Source organism: Petaurus breviceps, unplaced genomic scaffold (genome assembly GCF_028583685.1).
Source record: "Petaurus breviceps papuanus isolate PSGF00001 unplaced genomic scaffold, PetGlider_PUasm1.0 112, whole genome shotgun sequence".
Taxonomy (NCBI): domain Eukaryota; kingdom Metazoa; phylum Chordata; class Mammalia; order Diprotodontia; family Petauridae; genus Petaurus; species Petaurus breviceps.
Window position 1 is genome coordinate 662623 of NW_027185601.1, and position 19087 is coordinate 681709.

The window sequence follows — 19087 nt, forward strand, 5'->3', positions numbered from 1 at the left end:
TTTTTTCTTTTTCAGACCTCAGCACTTTGCCAAACAGAAAATAGACCCTCCCTTAATCAATGTTTATTGGATTAGGTTGGATAAGATTAAAGTTCCCCTCTTAAATCCAAATCCCCAAGGCTATGTTTACACATATGAAATGAACTCAAGGACTGAGGCAACTCACCTAACTGAAAAAAAAAAATCACAACATGTTTGCCTCAATTATCCAAGTTTTAGACAGATGTGATATATTTTGTGTATCTTGTCTCTGTTTTTCATTTTACTCTCTCTGTTTCTGAAATCCATCCCTGCCTGATTCTGGCATACAGTGCCATTTCAGTTGTTTAGCAACCATTTTGGGACTCTGGATGGTCTAGAACAGATATAAATATTCAGGTAAACAAAGAAGCCTCAATACAAAAGTATCCTTGAAAAGATTCAAGATTAGGTGAAGAATTTCTTTTTTTATACTTTTGATTCAAAAAATTTATCATGTGGTTGTGTTGTGAAGAGAATAAGAGTGAGACTGAGATCTGGGTTTTAGATAAATTTAGATGTGGATTTATTGATCAAGCGCACGTCTGCCTGGAGTTATGCTTAAAAAGACAAAAACCACAATTGGGGAGGGGAGCTAGTATAAGCAATGACATACAGAAGCCAAGAACAGCCATTGTTTGGATCTATAGCTCAGGGCTAATTTGGGAATCTTAGTGCAAGTGTACAAGGGCGTGACCTCCTATGTGATAGGAATCCCTCCTAGAACAGGGTGGAGGGTACAGGGTGGAGGGCACAGGGGCAGTGGAATTCCCTGAACAGGCTAGGGTAATGGAACAGGTCAGGGTCATGTTCTGGGTGAAGGGTGTGGGGAACCCTTCTTGGTCAGCGTTCTGAGTGGAGGAGCTTGCTGGGTAAGCATCCCAGAACAAGGTAGTCTTTTGCATGGGATAAATAGACTTGCCCCATGATCTCTATACAGACTTGCATCATAACCCTTATATGAAATGCTGCTTTAAGGCTTACTGATTTAGGGAAGTACTAACTCTGGTAAAGATAAGGGAGCAGGGGATTATGCCTTGGGTGATTCACTTTACCCAGGACTATGCCTTTAAGCTGATACAAGGGGTTACAGGATTTAGGATAGAGACAAAGACAAATATAAGGAGGCTTAATGGTGGGCTCCAAATCAGGTGGCATGTGATTTGGATTACCTTACAACAGCTGGTCCATTCTCTCTGGGGACAGGAGAAGAAATGTCCTCATTGGTTAGTAGTATCAATAAAATTCATGCCATACTTTATTCAGTACAAAGAATCCCAAGGAAGCTAAAGGAAAAGAAAGTATAAGAAAGAAGGAAGAAGAGAACATAGTAGGCAATGTTGAATAGAGTGGGTAGGGGCAGTTATAGGCAGTAGAAGAGGAGTAAAAGGGGCTTGAAAGAAAAGATCAGTTACAAACAAATCTAGGGAAGACAGAAAGAAGAAACATTATGGGTATAATTCATGTCAATTCACGTAGCCATATTTCAGTCAAGCACACTGAAAGAGATTCATATTAAAATATCCACAAGTAAGATTAATATGGAGGAATATAAGATATTTTACTATACTATAGTACAATTGTAAATTGTCATACTAGAGTTTTCTGAACTATATGGCAATTGATATAAAAGCAATAAAATAGAACTATATGTATTTTAGAAATCACATTATATTGCCATAAGATAATTTTATATTTTAAAGTATTGGCTCCAATATTGCCCTTTAATTTTTAAAGCATATTAAGTAACCAGGTGAAGCTTTTTACAGTTTAGCTGAGACTTACAAAAGTTTAACTAAGGTGATTAACTCATTAATGATAAAAATAATTTCTTATTCCACTTTATTAGCACTACTTATTCATAATAAGAATTTCCTTATGAATTTGAAAATTCCAGAATAAATCCCCTCATATTTACTGACCTAATTGTCATTTTACCTGATGTCAGTCCTCCCCTTCTGTTATTAGTTATTTAATGTGTAAATCTTTTTTTTTCCTTTTTAAATAGCTGTTTATTGGAAAAAGTGGGCTGAGCAGGGGTCACTAGATTCATCAGAGAGCAACAATACCACACAAGTTGGGAGTCATGGAAGACGTTAGCACAAAAGCTCTGGGATCTCAGCCTCTTCCTGCACTGTGAGGGATGGATGGCCTGGAGTGTTAGGGCATATTCAGGTGGAAAGCCTTGACTTAGTTAGTAGGCATGGTTAGAGACAAAGAGAGAATCACTGGCTGTAGTTCCTGACTTTCCACTTGGAGTATACTTGCCTTGAGAACTTGGCTGTTAGCTTGGCTGCTTGGGCAGCCTTGACATTTTCCTTCTTTCCACCCCAGGTCTTGAGGGCAGATGCCTGCAGGGCTCGGCCATAAGAAAAGGTCAGGACCCATGGCTTGTGCAAGGGGCAGGTGTTGATGGCATTGAGGTTGATGGAGGCATCCTCTTCACTCTGACCCCCTGATAGAAAGGTGATACCAGTGACTACAGGAGGTACAATCCAGGGAAGGGCAGTTACAGTTGCCATTGCGATCTTCTCATGTGAATACTTCTGGGTACAGGCGTGGCCAAGGGTGACCATGCTAGGCTTCAGCAAGGTCCCTTCCAGATAGACATGGTGGTCACTCAGAGCTTTGTGGACAGCAGCCAGGACCTTCTCAGTGACATACTGACACATCAGATCATATTCTCCATCAGGGAGGAGCTCTGGCTCCACGATGGAGACAATGCCATTATGCTGATAAATGCTGGCATATCAGGCCAGCACATTGACATTCTCCATGATGGCAAGTGGGGAAGGTGTATTGTCCCCAATCTTCAGCACACAACGCCAATTGGCCAAGTCAGCTCCATCCTTCTTATACTGGGCACAGCGCTCACTCAGTCCATCCAGACCATGGGCGGTAGTCTCGCCATTAGTTCCTGCTGGGGCACTACACCTTTGTCCACCTTGATGCCCACAATGCCACCCTTTGCCTTTATGACTTTGGGGAAGGGATGACCATCATCGACTTTCTAGTAGAGTGTCTCATGGAACAGATAACACCTGCAATACAGGAGTTCACACGATCATCTGCTGTCAGAAGCAACTGCCTATAGAGGTGGCAATTTTCCTGTGTTCTCAGTTCCAATGGACTGAAGCCACTTTGCAATGCTACCAGTGGACTCATCTACTGCCAAGATTCCCTTGCCCGGAGCAACAATTCAGGGAACTATTTCAGACAGTTTTTTCTTTTGCTCTGGTGTCAATGCTGGGTATTGGCAAGGCATGTTTTCCTTGGCTGTGCTGGTAGTTTCCAGCAGAAAGCAGACCGCTTATAGTCAAGAACCAAACTTCTGCTGATGTGTAAATCTTTATATTCAACTTTGCCTCCTGTAAAATTCCACCTGTATCCATCCTGCCTTGTCCTATATAAGATTTTGGGAAACAGTAATAATGGCCCAATGGTTTAGTGTGTCTTATTGTGAAAATTTCCTCTACAAATTCAGATCAGCAACCTGACTGAAACTTAATTATGTTAGATAGCTATCTGGGGTGCTGAGAAGTTAAATGACATTTCACAAGGTGATAAAGGCAACATATGCCAACATCTTGCCCATAGACCAGATTTCTATCTGCAGTTCCTTCCTACCTCTTGCCTTGAACCTAGTATATTTTTAATAAAAATGCCTTGAATTTAATTAAAATATCCTTAGATTTTAAGTAAAATTATTCCAATTGTTCTGTTCCATTTTAAAATGTTATTCTGAAACTCAGTTATCTGACTTTACTGACAGAGCATAAGCTAATGTGTGAATGGGAATTTTTCATATTGGTCTGACATATTTTGTATCTGGTGAAAAACTGTTTTAGAATAGAGTTGTGGATCAGAGGAAAATACAGTATAGCAATCTACTGTTTGATAAACTCAAAAACTCTAGCTTTGGGCATAAGAACTCACTACAAAACTTTCAGGAAAACTATAAAATAGTATGGCAGAAACTAGGCATAAACCAACATTTCACACCATATACCAAGATAACATGAAAATGAGTACATGATTTTAACATAAAGGTGGATACCATATGCAAATTAGGAAAGCAAGCAATAGCCCACCTGTCAGATCTATGGAGAAGGGAAAATTTGTAAGCAAACAAGAGATAGAGAACATTATGAAATGCAAAATGGATAATTTTGATTATAATAAATTTTAAAAGATTTTGTACAAACCGAATCAATGCAATGAAGATCATAAGGAAAGTAGAAATCTAGGCAAAAATTTTCATAATCAGTGTTTCTGATGAAGGTCTCATTTCTAAAATATAAAGAGAACTGAATTAAATGTATAAGAACAAAGTCATTCCCCAATTGATAAATGGTCAAAGGATATGAATAGGCAACTTTCTGATGAAGAAATTAAAACTATCTGTACTCATTTAAAAAATGCTCTAAATCACAATTGATTAAAGAACGTAAATTTAAAAAATTCTGTGATACTACCTCATGCCTATCAGTTTGGCTAGTATAACAGAAAAGGAAAATGAAAAATGTTGGAAAAGATGTGGGAAATTTGGGGAAATTGTTGGTGGAATTGTGAACTGATTCAACCATTCTGGAGAGCATTTGGGAACTATGCCCCAAGAGCAATCAAAATTTGCACACTTTTTGATCCAACAATAGTACAACTAATTTTGTATCCTAAACAGAACATTAAAAAGGAAAAAAGGACCCACATGTACAAAAATATTTATAGCAGCTCGTTTGTGGTGGCAAAGAATTGGAAATTGAGGGGATGCCAATCAATTGGGAAATGTCTGAGCAAGCTGTGGTATATGAATGTAATGGAATAATATTGAGCTATAAGAAATGCTGAGCAGGTGGATTTCAGAAAAAAAGATTCATATTGAGTGAAATGAGAAGAACCAGGAGAACATTGTACACAGTAACAGCAACATTGTGCAATAATCAGTTATTATTGACTTAGCTCTTTTCAGCAATACAATGATCCAAGACAGTACCAAAAGATTCATGAAAGAAAATGCCATACACATTCAAAGAAAGAATTATGGAGTCTGAATGGAGATAGAAGCATACTATATTCGTGTGTGTGTGTGTGTGTGTGTGTGTGTCTTTTCCCTTTTGGTCTCACCACACGACCGATGTGGAAATGTTTACATGATTGTACTCTTACAAGCTATATCAGATTGCTTGCTGTTTTGGTGAGGAAGGATAGAAGGAAGGGAGGGAGAAAAAAGGTTTAAAAATCAAAGTCTTATAAAAATCAATGTTGAAAACTGTCTTTACAAGTAATTGGGAAAAAAATCAAACACTTTACAAAAAAAAACTATTTCAGAACAGACCTAATTATAATAAAGGTCATTCTAAAATTATGGTAAATCATTCTGATGAAACAAAATTAATATTGGGAATATTTTTTTAACTTCTTATGGGTGGGAGAATTTATTCAATTCCTGGGTATTCAGAATATAAATCACAGAAAAGATTAAATGAAAAAGCAAATTTATAGTGTTGCAATTATATCCAAGGAAATTGTGGCTTTATACAATATTTGAATAACTGGCTTCTGATGATTTTCTATTTTGGTACCCTGAATCAATGCCTCCCAAAAATGTGCTAGGAAAGCTCTTAAAATGATGGCCTTCCCAGCTAACTCTTTTGGGAACCTAATGAATGGGAGACAGCTGAAACTCACAAAGAGCCTATGTGATGCAAATGAATAAACCCTGGACTTGGAGTCAGAAGATCTCTTTCAAGAATTGGTTCTAAAACCTAGAAAGACTTAAATGAACTGATGCTGGGTGAATTGAGCAGAACCAGTAGAACATTGTATGCAGTAACAGCAACATTGTGCCATGATCAACTCTAATTGACATAGCTCTTCTCAGCATTACAATGATCTAAGAAAATTCCAAAAGAATAATGATGGAAAAAGATATCCACATTCAGAGAAAGAACTGCTGGAGTCTGAATGCAAATCAAAGGATACTATTTACACTTTATTTTTTGTAGGTTTTTTTTTTCCTTTTTATTCTGTTTCTTCTTTCACAACATGACTGATATTGAAATATGGTTTACATTATTGTGCATATATAACTATATTGAATTGCTTACTGTTTTAGGGAGGAGGAACAGAAAGGAGGGAGGGATAAAAATTTGGAACTCAAAAATCTTATAAAAATAAATGTCAAAATTGTTTTTTTATGTAAATAGAAAAATAAAATACTATTAATAAAATAAAATTCTTTAAAGTAAAATAATGTTTCTACAATTCACTTACTCTGTTCATGTCATATAAAATTTCTCTGGCCTCTTTAGTATAATATTAATAAAAGTACTATCTCACATGACTGTTTCCAAGAAAGCACTTAGTAAACCATTAAGTATTGTACAAATGCAAGTTACGTCAGTGATGCATAAATACTAGGCAATTAAACATATATATATATATATATATATATGTATATTGCTGACCATTAAAAATGCCAATGACAAAAAAAAAACAATTATAGCAAATAAAAAAAATGCTTGGGCATAGTCTCAACTTTTTTTGTAGAAAATTTTGTAATTTTATAGAAAGTAAGCATTCTGCTTTAATGAAAAATAAGGAAGTGTGGGGTGGCTATGTGGCGCAGTGAATAGAGCACCGGCCCTGGAGTCAGGAGGACCTGAATTCATATCCAGCCTCAGACACTTAATACAAAACTAGCTGTGTGACCTTGGGCAAGTCACTTAACCCCAATTGCCCTGCCTTTCCCCCTCAAAAAATAAAAAAAGAAAAGAAAAAGAGATAAAGGAGGAAGTAATAAAAAAAAAAAACAGCAAGAGGATCTCAAGGACATTTTCAAGCAGGAAAGCTAATGATCTTGTCTTGAAATCAATGTTTATGGGGCGGCCAGGTAGCACAGCGAGTAAGAGCACTGGCTCCAGTGTCAGGATGACCTGAAGATCAAATCCTGGGCTCAGACACTTAGCACTCACCCAGAAACACCTGGCCGTGTAACCTTGAGCAAGTTACTTAACCCCAATTGCTTAGGGGTGGCCAGGCGGCTCAGCGAGTAAGAGCACCGGCTCCAGTGTTGGGATGACCTGGCTCAAATCTGGGCTCAGATACTCAGTACCACACCCAGAAATAACTGGCCGTGTAACCTTGAGCAAGTTACTTAACCCCGATTGCTTTAAAAAAAAAAAAAGAAATCAATGTTTAGTAAGGTTTAGACCCCATAGTATTAGTAGATCAACCTACAGAACAATACCATAATAGATATTAATCATGATGACCATAAGCCATCAAAAAGGAAAAGAAACAAGCTCAGTTTATTCTTTCTACTATGGCAGGGATCATAAGAACACAGATTAGAGCAGGAATGGATCTTAAAGTACAATGAGTTATTTCAGACCTCGGTGACTTTCAATGACTTACCCAGGGTCACGCAGCTAGCAAGTGCCTGAGTGGAATTTGCATCTTGTTCTTTCTTACTATGAATCCAAAACAGTATTATAATATGAGTGTATCAAATTTTAGAATGGTTTCAATCAAAATCTAATTGTGTTTTAAAATCTAATTGTGTACAATACATAAAGGTTGTCTCTAGTTATCTGGAGCATTTAGTCTTTGTGTAACAACAATTTTGAATATTTGAAGGGTAGTTATTTTTTGCTCGTTAGGAGCTTAACCTCTTACTTTTTTCCCTCCCTTCCCACATTTAGTGAAGTACACATTTCTTAGGAACCTACCGATTTAAAGTGTTGTCATTCACAATTAAAAGGACTGAACAATGTTTAACGTGAGAAACAAAGACCCGGCCTCTATTTCATCTGCATTGTTTCTCATAAAATACAGATTTTAGAAAGGCTGCCCAAGTTCAGCCAACTTTTCAAATGAAAAGTAAACAGTACCCAGTATTCTAGGAAACATTTAAATCTGTGATTCCTTGCAAGATGCTAGGGGTTTTTGGTTTGTTTCATTTTTGTTGTTGTTATTGTTTTTTATGGTATCTCATTAAGCCAATCTGAAGTTTGCAATGAGGCAATTATCACAGAAGGTCTGAGAGGCTATTTCAAAATTTGAGACTATGAGTTGGCAGAGGAAATTCTACTTCTTTTCTGCCTCTTCATGGACATTTTGTACAGCTTTTGATAGTCCATTAGAAAGTAAATGTTCTTCTTTAGACAGCACACTGTCGTTAAAGTTGAGACATTAAAAAAAAAGACATTCAGTGAAAGGGTACCTGTCTAAACAAATAACAGGATTTCTGTCTTATTTTCTTTCTTTCTTTTTTTTAATTCAAAATTATTTATTTATTTTTTAGTTTTCAACATTCACTTTTGTAAGATTTTGAGTTCCAAAGTCTTCTCCTTCACTTCCCAAGACAGCATGCAATCTGTATAGGCTATACTTGCACAATCATATTAGCAAATTTCATTAGTCATATTGTGAAAAAAAATCAGAACAAAAGGGAAAAACCATGACAGAGAGAAAGAGACAGACAGAGAGAGGCAGACAGACAGAAACAGAGAGAGAGAGAGAGAGAGAGAGAGAGAGAGAGAGAGAGAAGCAGAGACAGAGACAGAGAGACAGAGACAGAGAAGAGACAGAGAGAGAGAGAGAGAATATGGTATGCTTTGATCTGCATTCAGATTACGTGGTTCTTTCTTAGGATGTGGATAGCATTTTCCATTATGAGGCTTTTGGTATTGTCTTAGAATCTTATAATATTGAGAAGAGAAGGTGGTCATCACAAAACGTTGCTGTTACTGTGTACAGTGTTCTAGTTCTGCTGATTTCACTCTCCATTAGTTCATGTGAGTCTTTCCAGGTTTTTCTGAAATCTACTTGCTCATCATTTCTTGTAACACAATACATATACCGCAGTTTGTTCAGCCATCCCCAACTGATGGTCATCCTCTAAATTTCCAATTCCTTGCTATCACAAAAAGAATTGCAATAGATATTTTTGTACATATACATCCTTTTCCCATTTTTATGACCTTTTTGAGATACAGATCTAGTAGTGCTATTGCTAGATCAAAAGGTATACACAGTTTTATAGCCCTTTGGGCATAGCTCTAAACTGATATCCAGAATGGTTGATCAGCTAAAAACTCCACCAACAATGCATTAGTTTCTCAGTTCCCCCATATCTTCTCTAAAATTTATAATTTTCCTTTTTTGTCATATTAGCCAATCTGATAGGTGTCAAGTAGTACCTCAGAGTTGTTTTAATTTGCATTTCTCTAATCAATAGTAATTTAGAGCATTTTTGTATATTATAGATAGCTTTAGTTTCTTCATCAGAAAACTACCTTTTCATATCCTTTAACAACCAGTTATCAATTGGGGAATGACTTGCATTCTTATAAATTAATCTGTCTTACTTTCTGAGGAAGACTCTTAGAGAAAGAAATATAAATTTAAAATATAAATTATGTTTTTCTAGAATATCTAGATAATTTATAGGAGTTACATAATATCAGCATCACAGGAATTAAAATGAGAAAATACAATAGAGATCTTCTTTATAGATGAAGAAACTAAGGCCCATTTAACTTAAATGACTTTTCCATTGTAACGCCACAGCTGAAAGGTGTCAGTTTCAACAATCAAACTTGTCCTTAGACTCTAAATCCAATGATTTTAATAAATTCCTAAGAAAATATTATGTAGGATTGCACTATCTCATATGACTTAGTTTTAGGTTTATATTATATTAGGGAAATTTTTTAATTGAATTAATTTTCATATAATCAATAAACATTTCTTAATGGCTTACTCCCTGCAAGATGCTGTAATAAGTGCTAAAATTGCAAAAGGAGACAGAAATGGCCCTACCCTCAAAAAGTTTACATCCAAATATAGGATCCAACATATAATAACCTGGCTTGCAGATGTAACGTCAGTAGACCAATGCAGTTAAAAAACAGCAAATAATATGTATTCTGCTCTTGTTTGTTCATTCTGAGTAAATTAGAGCTCCTTTGTATATACAAAATTCAACATGTGTTAATATAGGGTCATCACTGACACAATTCCAATTGATCACATAGTAATCCATTTCCCTGCCAGCTGTAAGTATTCTTTGACCTAATTTGGTTGGGTCTTTCAGGTCTCTCATTTTTGGTACATATAAAGTGAGGGGGAGAAATGTCATAGGTCCTAATTCAAATAGGAATCTGCAAAATAGAAGCCAGGATTTTTTTTAGACCAGCATAATACTTGGATTGGGGAAGGTTGTTCAAAAAGGTAAGTTTAAAAGAGTGTTTATCCCTAGTACTACAATCTTTTTGTTGCTCTCCCAAAATTTTGCTAGGTATTTTTGTAGTCTAGTTGGAGAAACAAAACTTTTAAGGCCCCAAACAACTAAGTAATGGTAAAAGTCTGTATTTGGTTAAGTACCAGAATATGTGGTAAAACCCCCGAGAGCCTTAGTTGTTTGGAAAGGAGAAATGAATACTGAATAGGAGAATTTGGGGGAGATACTATAGAAGTTGTCATGAATTGGGCCTTGAGGAATTAGTAAGATTTGAATAGGGAGAGAGGAGGAAGGAATGGTTAGTTAACAAGGGAGTATCACATAAGAAGAGCTTGTATAACAGCTCACATCTTTTGACTAATAGGCAAATTTTCTTTTCTTTTCATTCTTACAGCTAAAATGTGAACAAACATGTAGACATATTTTGCAAATAGGCAGTATGGTTTCTTTCCACAAAGAACATGGAGATGATGCATAAACAGGGTAAAAAAAATAAGGCCTTGAAGCAAATATGATAATATGGTTATATATTTATTGAAGATTGTATACTTTTTCCCCAAAGCTGAAGGAAAAAATGAATATTCATATTTTTAAAATGTTTTCTTGACATCCTGTTATTACATCACTTGCATTTCCATTCCCTACATTTCCCAATTACATCACTCACATCACCTACCTATTACATCACTGACATTTCCGAAAATATTCCTCCCTCTCTCCTTCCCAGTTAACCAAAAAAGAAAAAAAAAGAGTTCAGCAAAAACAAATGACGTATTTAAAAGTCTGATATTATATTTAACGTTCCATACCCATATGGTCCCACCTCTGCAAAGAGGGTGAGGGATGTGCTTCCTTCTCTCTCCTCATTAGGACCAAACTTGGGCATGATCATCACTTTATACTTCAAGTTTGATAGTTTTCTTGTTGATGCTCTTTCCATTTACATTATTTTAGTCACTTGTTTTTATGGTTCTGTATACTTGCTCTTTTTTTGTTGTTGTGTCATTTCAGTTGTGTCAGACTTTGTGACCCCATTTGAGATTTTCTTGGCAAATATAATGGAATAGTTTGCCATTTCCTTCTCCAGCTCATTTTACAGATGAGGAAACTGAGGCAAGCTGGGTTAGGTGCCCATTTATCACAAACTAGTAAATTTTGGAGATTGAATTTGAACTCAAGTCTTCCTGACTCCAGTCCTGATGTTTTTTCCTCAGCACCACCTAGTGGCCTACATACTTGCTTTATTTTGCATCGTATCTTGTAAGTCTTTACAGAGCAGCGTGAAAAGCCTTTTTTGAATATCCATACTTTATTTTTCATGTTGATTTGCAAGATTTGGTCATTTTCATTACTCAAACTGCTATACCAAATTTCTAATCATCATCTGAGATTTAGCCAATTATCAGTAATGAAAACTGCAGTAACAGAGTTCATGGTGATTAGAGAAAGAAGAATAGAGAAGGCCAGAGAATTTGACACTCCCCAAACTGGCATTATAGATATCATCAACCTATCTTTTATTAGCCACCTGCTTATGGGAATTGTTAGTTTTCCCCTCTATCAGCTGGCAAGATGTTCTGGACAGCAGGAGTACTTCATATTCAACACAGCATTAAATGATGGCTAATTAAATAGCAGATATTTACACCTTAGAACCTCTATCTGATGATAGGAATAAATCTTATTTGGTCTATATTTCTAAGTTTTATCCATGTTTTCACATCAGTTTTTAACCATGTGCTTAATTTTCTTAAATTTCTTTCAGTATTTTTAATTTTTTATTTTGTACCTACTGTTGGGCAAATAGGGCAAGGGACAGGGAATGGTCCTGTGATTTCATTGGTATAAGGAACTTATGGGTAAGGAAATTCCTTCTACCAATGAAAGTCAGCACTTTACAAGATAGAGTGTTAAAGAGCCGCTTAGAGGAGAGTAGAAAAAATGCTACCACAAACTTTGGAACTCAAATTAGACCAAGCATATCCACATATTTAATATATAATGGACCTTCTTTATGTTCCTTCTGAATTCTATGCATCACACTTTCTGAGATCCCTCCAGCTATGAGTGGATTCTCCCCTTCTGTAAAGCCAAGCAAGAACAGCTTTCCAGAAGAATGCTGCTGGTGAACAGCTTTTCAAGTCTCTGATTACAGTATACAAGGAACACTATTTATTCAATAACATTCACAGAAAATCAAGGTACAGCATTCACAATTTATCACAGAAATGGCCACATAGTTTTCACAAAGTACAATCATTTAGTCAATCAATCACTTAGTAATTCAATCATTCAATCATCTCAATCATTCAATCATCCTTAAAGAGGCTTGCCTCCTCAAGGGACACAAAATACAAAAGTCAAAGTACTCCACCCCTCTGTAATACATTCATTTAGACAATGGCAGAGTCTTTAATTCAATCATAAAGTACAGTCACAAATAAATTACACAGTTCAGCAGACAGGGCTTCCAGCTGTCTGACCATTACATCCATACCTAGTTAGTTACCAGAGAGGCAAGCACCAACATCTGGATTTTCAAAGCCAGGGGTGGGGTGAGTGGGGGGGCGTGGCAGGGGGAGGAGGGCTCAAGGCTGCCCAGAGTCTCATCTGGTCAAATCACACAACTCTTCCCAAAGTGAGTCCCAAAGCAAAACCTTACATCATAGTTAGTCACTACTCAGTGTTCATGAAGAGGTCTTTTCATCTTGACTCAGGGTAGGCTCTCAGATTCCCTGAATCCCCTTCCATGGTCCCAGATCCTACCTTGATTCACCAAACTGTCACCTGGGTTCAAAGGCAGACAGCTCCCAGCTCCTTGTCCAGCTCTCCATGCAGTCCCTGTTCCACACTGAAGCTCACAGCATCCAGTCCCCCTTAAATCCTTCACAGTCTCTGTTCCCAGGAAGTCAAGGCTTAACAAAGCCACAAATAGACAAAGTACCGAAACCACAGTCATGCTTCGTCAGTCTTCCGCAGCTCCAGGTGGCCCTAGGAAATCCTTAGCAGCTTGGCTGGCCCTGGGATTCAGCAGTTTCTCAGCAGCTCCAGCTGGCCCTCAGACTCAGCAGAAGTTTCAGCTGGTTCCCAGAATCAAAATCACTTCATCCAGGTTTTCAAAACAATAATCATTCTCTCCATCCTGGGCCTCTCTTCCTCAGCCTCCAGAATCTGGTTGATCTGACTCTCTCTCTGGGGTTTTTCCTTATATACAATATTGCTCCTCCCTGTTCAGCCCCTTCCTGTTACATCAGCAACAGGAGTTCATGCCTTTTGTTTCTTTAACAGAGGATTAATCTGAACTAGGTGCTAAGTACCTCTCAGCTTAGCAATCAGTACAAAAGTAACTTCAAATTACATTACTATTACACCTTCCCTAATATGTATGTATGTTGATGTCTCTCCCATGTAGACTGTAAACTTTTTGAGGGCAGGAGCTATGTAACTTTTGTCTTTGTTTCCCGGACACCTACCACAGTGCTGGGAGCATGATAGATGCTTCATAAGTGCTTGTTTGATTTAATGATTGTTTGATTGGATAACCATTTTGTATATCATCATGGCCTACTTTTTAAATTTATTTCTTCAATTTCAAATCATTTTCCTTGATTTTATCCCCTTAAGCTTCATTTAAAGTGTCTCATATAGAAAATTGCTTATGCACAAAGTCTGATATTAATCCTCTCCTCTAAATAATAGTCAATTCTTTGCACTGACATGAATCAGTGAACACTGGTAGTCAGCACAGCTGCTACAACAAGGCTGGCTGGCCAACCTTGAAAGTACTGCAGTTGCAAGTGGAAATGTGTCACAACACCCCCCTGATTTGATCACCTTTCTTTTGCTTCCACAACCCTTATGAGAAAATTCAGCTCACCTTCCCAGTGCAAGGCCTGCTAGGGGTTGCCACATGAGGCCTCTCAGCCGAACAACAAAGCCCCAGGTGGGGGGTGGCATTTTTAAAAAATAAGACCTCCACCAGTTTTATTCTGACAGAATCAGGACATCATGCCATCCATACTTTCTTGCATATTTTTACAAGGCAGCATACAGTGAGACATGTTACATTTTGTCATTAGGAATTTGAGTTGTAAAATGTACTCTATAGAGCCTTTTATAAATGGTAATAAGCTTGTGGAACTTGTGCTAATACATTCTTTCCTGCTCTACAGAAGCCTTCCATCTGTATAGGATGATGTTTCCCCCTTTTCTTTTGTGGTGGGAAACCCTGGAGTATGGAGCTAGTTTCAATTCTCATTTTTGGACTGGACATGTGATTTCGCCATTGCAGGAAGCTACTGATGAGAAACATCTTTTTCAACATAGATTCTGACCTGTTCTGCAAATTAATGTTTTTAGAGCATTGCTTGGAGTCCCTGAGAGTTTAAGTGACTTTTCTAGGGACACAAAACCAATATATGTCAGAGGTAGGACTAGAACCCAGCTAATCCTGACTCTCTACATCATGTAATCTCTCATCCTCCAGGTTAATACCAGGAAATAAGCAAAAACTCATCAGACACCTGGCAATATTATAATGCAGTAGGGATTCTGGCTGTCATGTATTGATTCAGAGTATACATGATCAATACAAGCATATAGTTATAGAGAACCTCTTTCCTAGTTCCTTGAATTTTCAAAGCATTAATTATGAATAAAAGTCTTAATTGGAGTCTCCAAGGGAAAAGAATCCCTCCATTTGTTCCATTCTTCTGGACAATCAGTAATAGGTTCCAAAGAACATTTCTCACCAAGGACTCTATGCAAGGTACCCAAGTATCATATCAGAGAAGTTTCAAGGTTTGGGATAGTAAAATGGAAAGATAATGTGGTTCTAATAAAATGAACACCACTCTATCCTAGTGGAAATATCTTTAAAATGCACAAGTCATATTAATGGAACATACTGCTCACATCTCTTACTGTATTCTTTGGATACATTGATGCATATGGTGAACAAGAATCTTTTGAGTGTCACCTTGCACATGGCAATGTGTGTCAGCTGTTGGAGAAAAAGCACTTGATGAAAATCACAATATCCATTTTCCAAGAGCAGCACTAGCATTTACTGGGTTGTGCAACATTGAAGAAGTCACTTAAACTCTGAATTTCTCTTTCTTCAAATAGGGCTTCATGGAGAACATGATATTTGAGTGGGCTCTTGAGAGCTTTGAAAAGGTAAAATTGGAAAGGATGTTCTAAAAGGATGAAAAACTATGATCAAAGGTTGGAAAATTCAAGGTGCATTCCAAGGATTTTTTTTTTTTTGAGCAAAAAGTTTATGTAGAGGATGTGTGAGAGATTAGACTGGAAAAGCAGGTAGGAAATAGAATGTGGAGAACAATGAATGTCAATTGAGGCAGTTGAATCATGTATAAACATGCATTTATTAAGTGCTTATGATATTCTAAGTCATGAGGCTATAAGAGCAATTTTTTTTAAGTTTCTGCCTTCAAGGAGTTTATATTCTATTCAGACATATACGTATAATTTAAACAATATAGAATCTCCATACACTTAAAAAAAAGGAATTTTAGCCTACATTATTTCAATCTGCAACAAGTGAAAGTTGGTGATAGTGCTTTAGGGTATCGAGGTATGTTAGTGTTTTAAAAGCATAGTGAAAACTGAATAAATTTTGTTTCTAAGGAACATTTTTCCCTGCCATTTCTGGTTCAATGAGTCATCTGCCCTAGGTCACAGATATAATAATTAACAGACCTGTGATTTAAATACTGGTCATTCCAAATATCCCTTTTTCCACTAAATCACTAATCCAACCCCACTATTTTAAAGATGAGGAAACCGGGGCCCAGATATAAAGCAACTTTCTCACATTTAATAATTGTTCAAGTTCCTTGAATATTGAAATGTTTAACTATTCTAATACTTTCTTTTATCCATTTTTCCAATTTCCCCAGGTCCATAAATAAAAAAAAAACAAGACATTTATTCCTAGAAATCTAAACAAGATTGTGATATAAGTATGTGCAAGCAAGATTTAAGCATTAGCAAATAGATCAAATGAATTTTTGTTTAATAGATTTATGTCTAATTAGCCAGCCAACAGGAGGTAATGTTAATAGTGCCAGATAACTGAAGTCAATGCCATTTAACAGCAGGAGGCCTCGGTATTGGAGAAGTAACCTTGTAGGCATCATTTCATCCCAGACCATGAAGTTCCCTGCAGTGTCAGCACTACAGCATTTAAAATCAGTTAATCATGCTTCCCTTGGGAATTGGACACCTTTCAAAAATGCCTGATGATGAGCTATTTGTCCCTGCACAGAGATGATAAATCCTTCCCATAATCAGTAAAACTAAGGCAGAGGATGATACAAATTATAAAGGGATGGAATGAGCACCTCCTCCACTTTTTGCCCGTAATTAGCCTGTACTATTTCTGTCCATATCTAAAAGACTCAGATTTCTTTAAACTAAGTTTCACAGTGTCCTGAATCTCCCTCCCAGGTGAGAGGGGTAAATTCCTTGTTGTACATAGTCCCACTGGGGACAACTGGAGACAAGCAAGGAAAGCTGGGTCTGCTTTCATTCTTCTGATTCCCCATCATTTTTGAGGACCCCATTCTTGTGTTATTCTTGCTCTCTCTCTGTAACTGCTATGGTGAAGACTTGGGGTTGTTCATGTTCAAAGAAAAGACACAAAACAATTGCTCTGGACATCTAAGTCAAACTAAAAATCGAGTAGTGGGGTGGCTAGGTGGTGCAGTGAATAGAGCACCAGCCCTGGAGTCAGGAGGACCTGAGTTCAAAATCTGGCCTGAGACATTTCATACAAAACTAGCCTTGTAACCTTGGGCAAGTCACTTAAACCCAATTATCTTGCCTTACCCCCTACAAAGAGCAAAAAACAAAGCAAACAAACAAAAAGAATGGAGTCATATCTGACAAGTATGTATTTCAAAGATTTATTGCCAGAAGGAACTATAGAAAACATTTAGTACAATCCTCTTCATTTTGCCAGATAAGGAACTAAGGCAGAGACTGGTTAAGGTCCACTCGCCTGAAGTCATACAGTGAGTAAAAAGCAGAACCTAAATTTGAACTCAGGTCCTCTGACTCCAAATCCAGTGCTATGTCCTCGGTACCACCTTAATATAGCCGTGAACTGCACATTTCTTTTGGATATTCACCCAGGTTGTGAGAGACAGAGAGAGAGGGGGAGAAAGAGAGAGAGAGAGAGAGAGAGAGAGAGACAGAGACAGAGAGACAGAGACAGAGAGACACAGAGAGAGAGACAGAGACAGAGACAGAGGAGAGAGAGAGGGAGATGGAGAAGGAGACAGAGAAGAGGAAGAAAAAGGGGGAGGGAGAGGTAGAGGAGGAGAAGAAGAACAATAATTTTAAGGTTAACATAAATTGTAGATCTATGTAGAAAGAATCCTGTTCTTCAAAGTAAATAAAATAAAGTTTAATTAAATGTATACACATGGCTTAGGGGCAGGTGGGTGGCACAGTGGACAGAATGCTAGGCCTGGATTCAGGAAGACCTGAGTTCAGATTTGGCCTCAGACACTTCCTAGATGTGTGACCCTGAGCAAATCACTTAACCCTGTTTGCTTCCGTTTCTTATCTGTAAAATGAGCTAAAGAAGGAAATGACAAACCACTCCAGTATCTTTGCTAAGAAAACCCTGAATGGAATCACAGAGAGTTAGGCATGACTGAAAAACTGAACAACAAAACAACAAACACATGGCTTACACATATTTCAATGATATAAACTTTAAAACTAAGGAAGTCATCATGAAACTAAATGAAATTAAAAAGCCATATTTTGAGAAGACACATTTGTGTACGTCTAGGCAGACCCTGTACACATACTTATTCATTTCAAACCAGAAGTGCAATAGTCAAAATGTGAAAACTAAAATTTAAAATGAAATCTAACTCATTATGAAAATCAAGCAGAAATATTTTAAAAATTAATTTCTCAAAATCAGTTCTAATCCTTTTTGTCTTTTTTTTCCCCTCCCGCATAATCCATTTGTAATCAAGGGGATTGGGTTCGTAATATCTACTGCTGTTTAAATACCTACTCAGTGTTTGTGGGAGGCCAATCCCATTGATTCACATAGTAGATAACTCCTACTGAAACCCCTTTGAAAAATTTATACATACGAGGAGAGGCATTTATTAAAATAGAACATAAGCACTCAGCCTCCACCCCACCACCCAGTGCAGGGGGTTGGGGTGGGAAGGGAACTAATGCCTCTATTCGTGAAGTCTTCCCTGAGTCCAATGGCCTGACTGATTATTAGTTGCATTGTTTTTAGAGTTGACTTTGGTAGACTGTTGGCTATTTCTCAAGCCTTTATCAACATAATAGATGCAATGGCAACCCATTTCTGTTTAGAAGTCCTCAATAAATCATTGGTACTTTGGGAATGGAGTTTAATTTAAAGTGGTTGCCAAAGCCAAAGCACTGAATTTCAAGCACATTGTGTTGGAATTAATAACACCATATTATATTTAATGGTTGTAGAAATCTTTACAACATTTGGTGAAGTAGATTATTATTGTTTCCATTTTACAGAAGAGGAGACTGAGATACAGAAATTAAGCAATTTGCTCAAGGCCACATAGCTAGTAAATGACAGTTCATCAAATTACAATTTTGTTACTTGCAGCAAGGAAAATATAATTTGAATTATAATCACCTCTCCCTACCATCACCATTCATATTTTGATCATTCATATTTTGCAAATTAGGAAACCTAAAAGTACGTTATCATATTAGATAATTACCCATAAGAAAAATTTGGGAATCTAAGAAGTAAGACCACAGAGATATGGAGAAAAC

The 19087-nt window shown here is 37.1% G+C and overlaps 1 pseudogene; it reads right to left on the reverse strand.

Moving 5' to 3' along the window:
- Positions 1-2175: 2175 nt before the first annotated feature.
- Positions 2176-3347, reverse strand: LOC138157278 (fructose-bisphosphate aldolase A pseudogene; annotated as a pseudogene).
- Positions 3348-19087: the final 15740 nt, after the last annotated feature.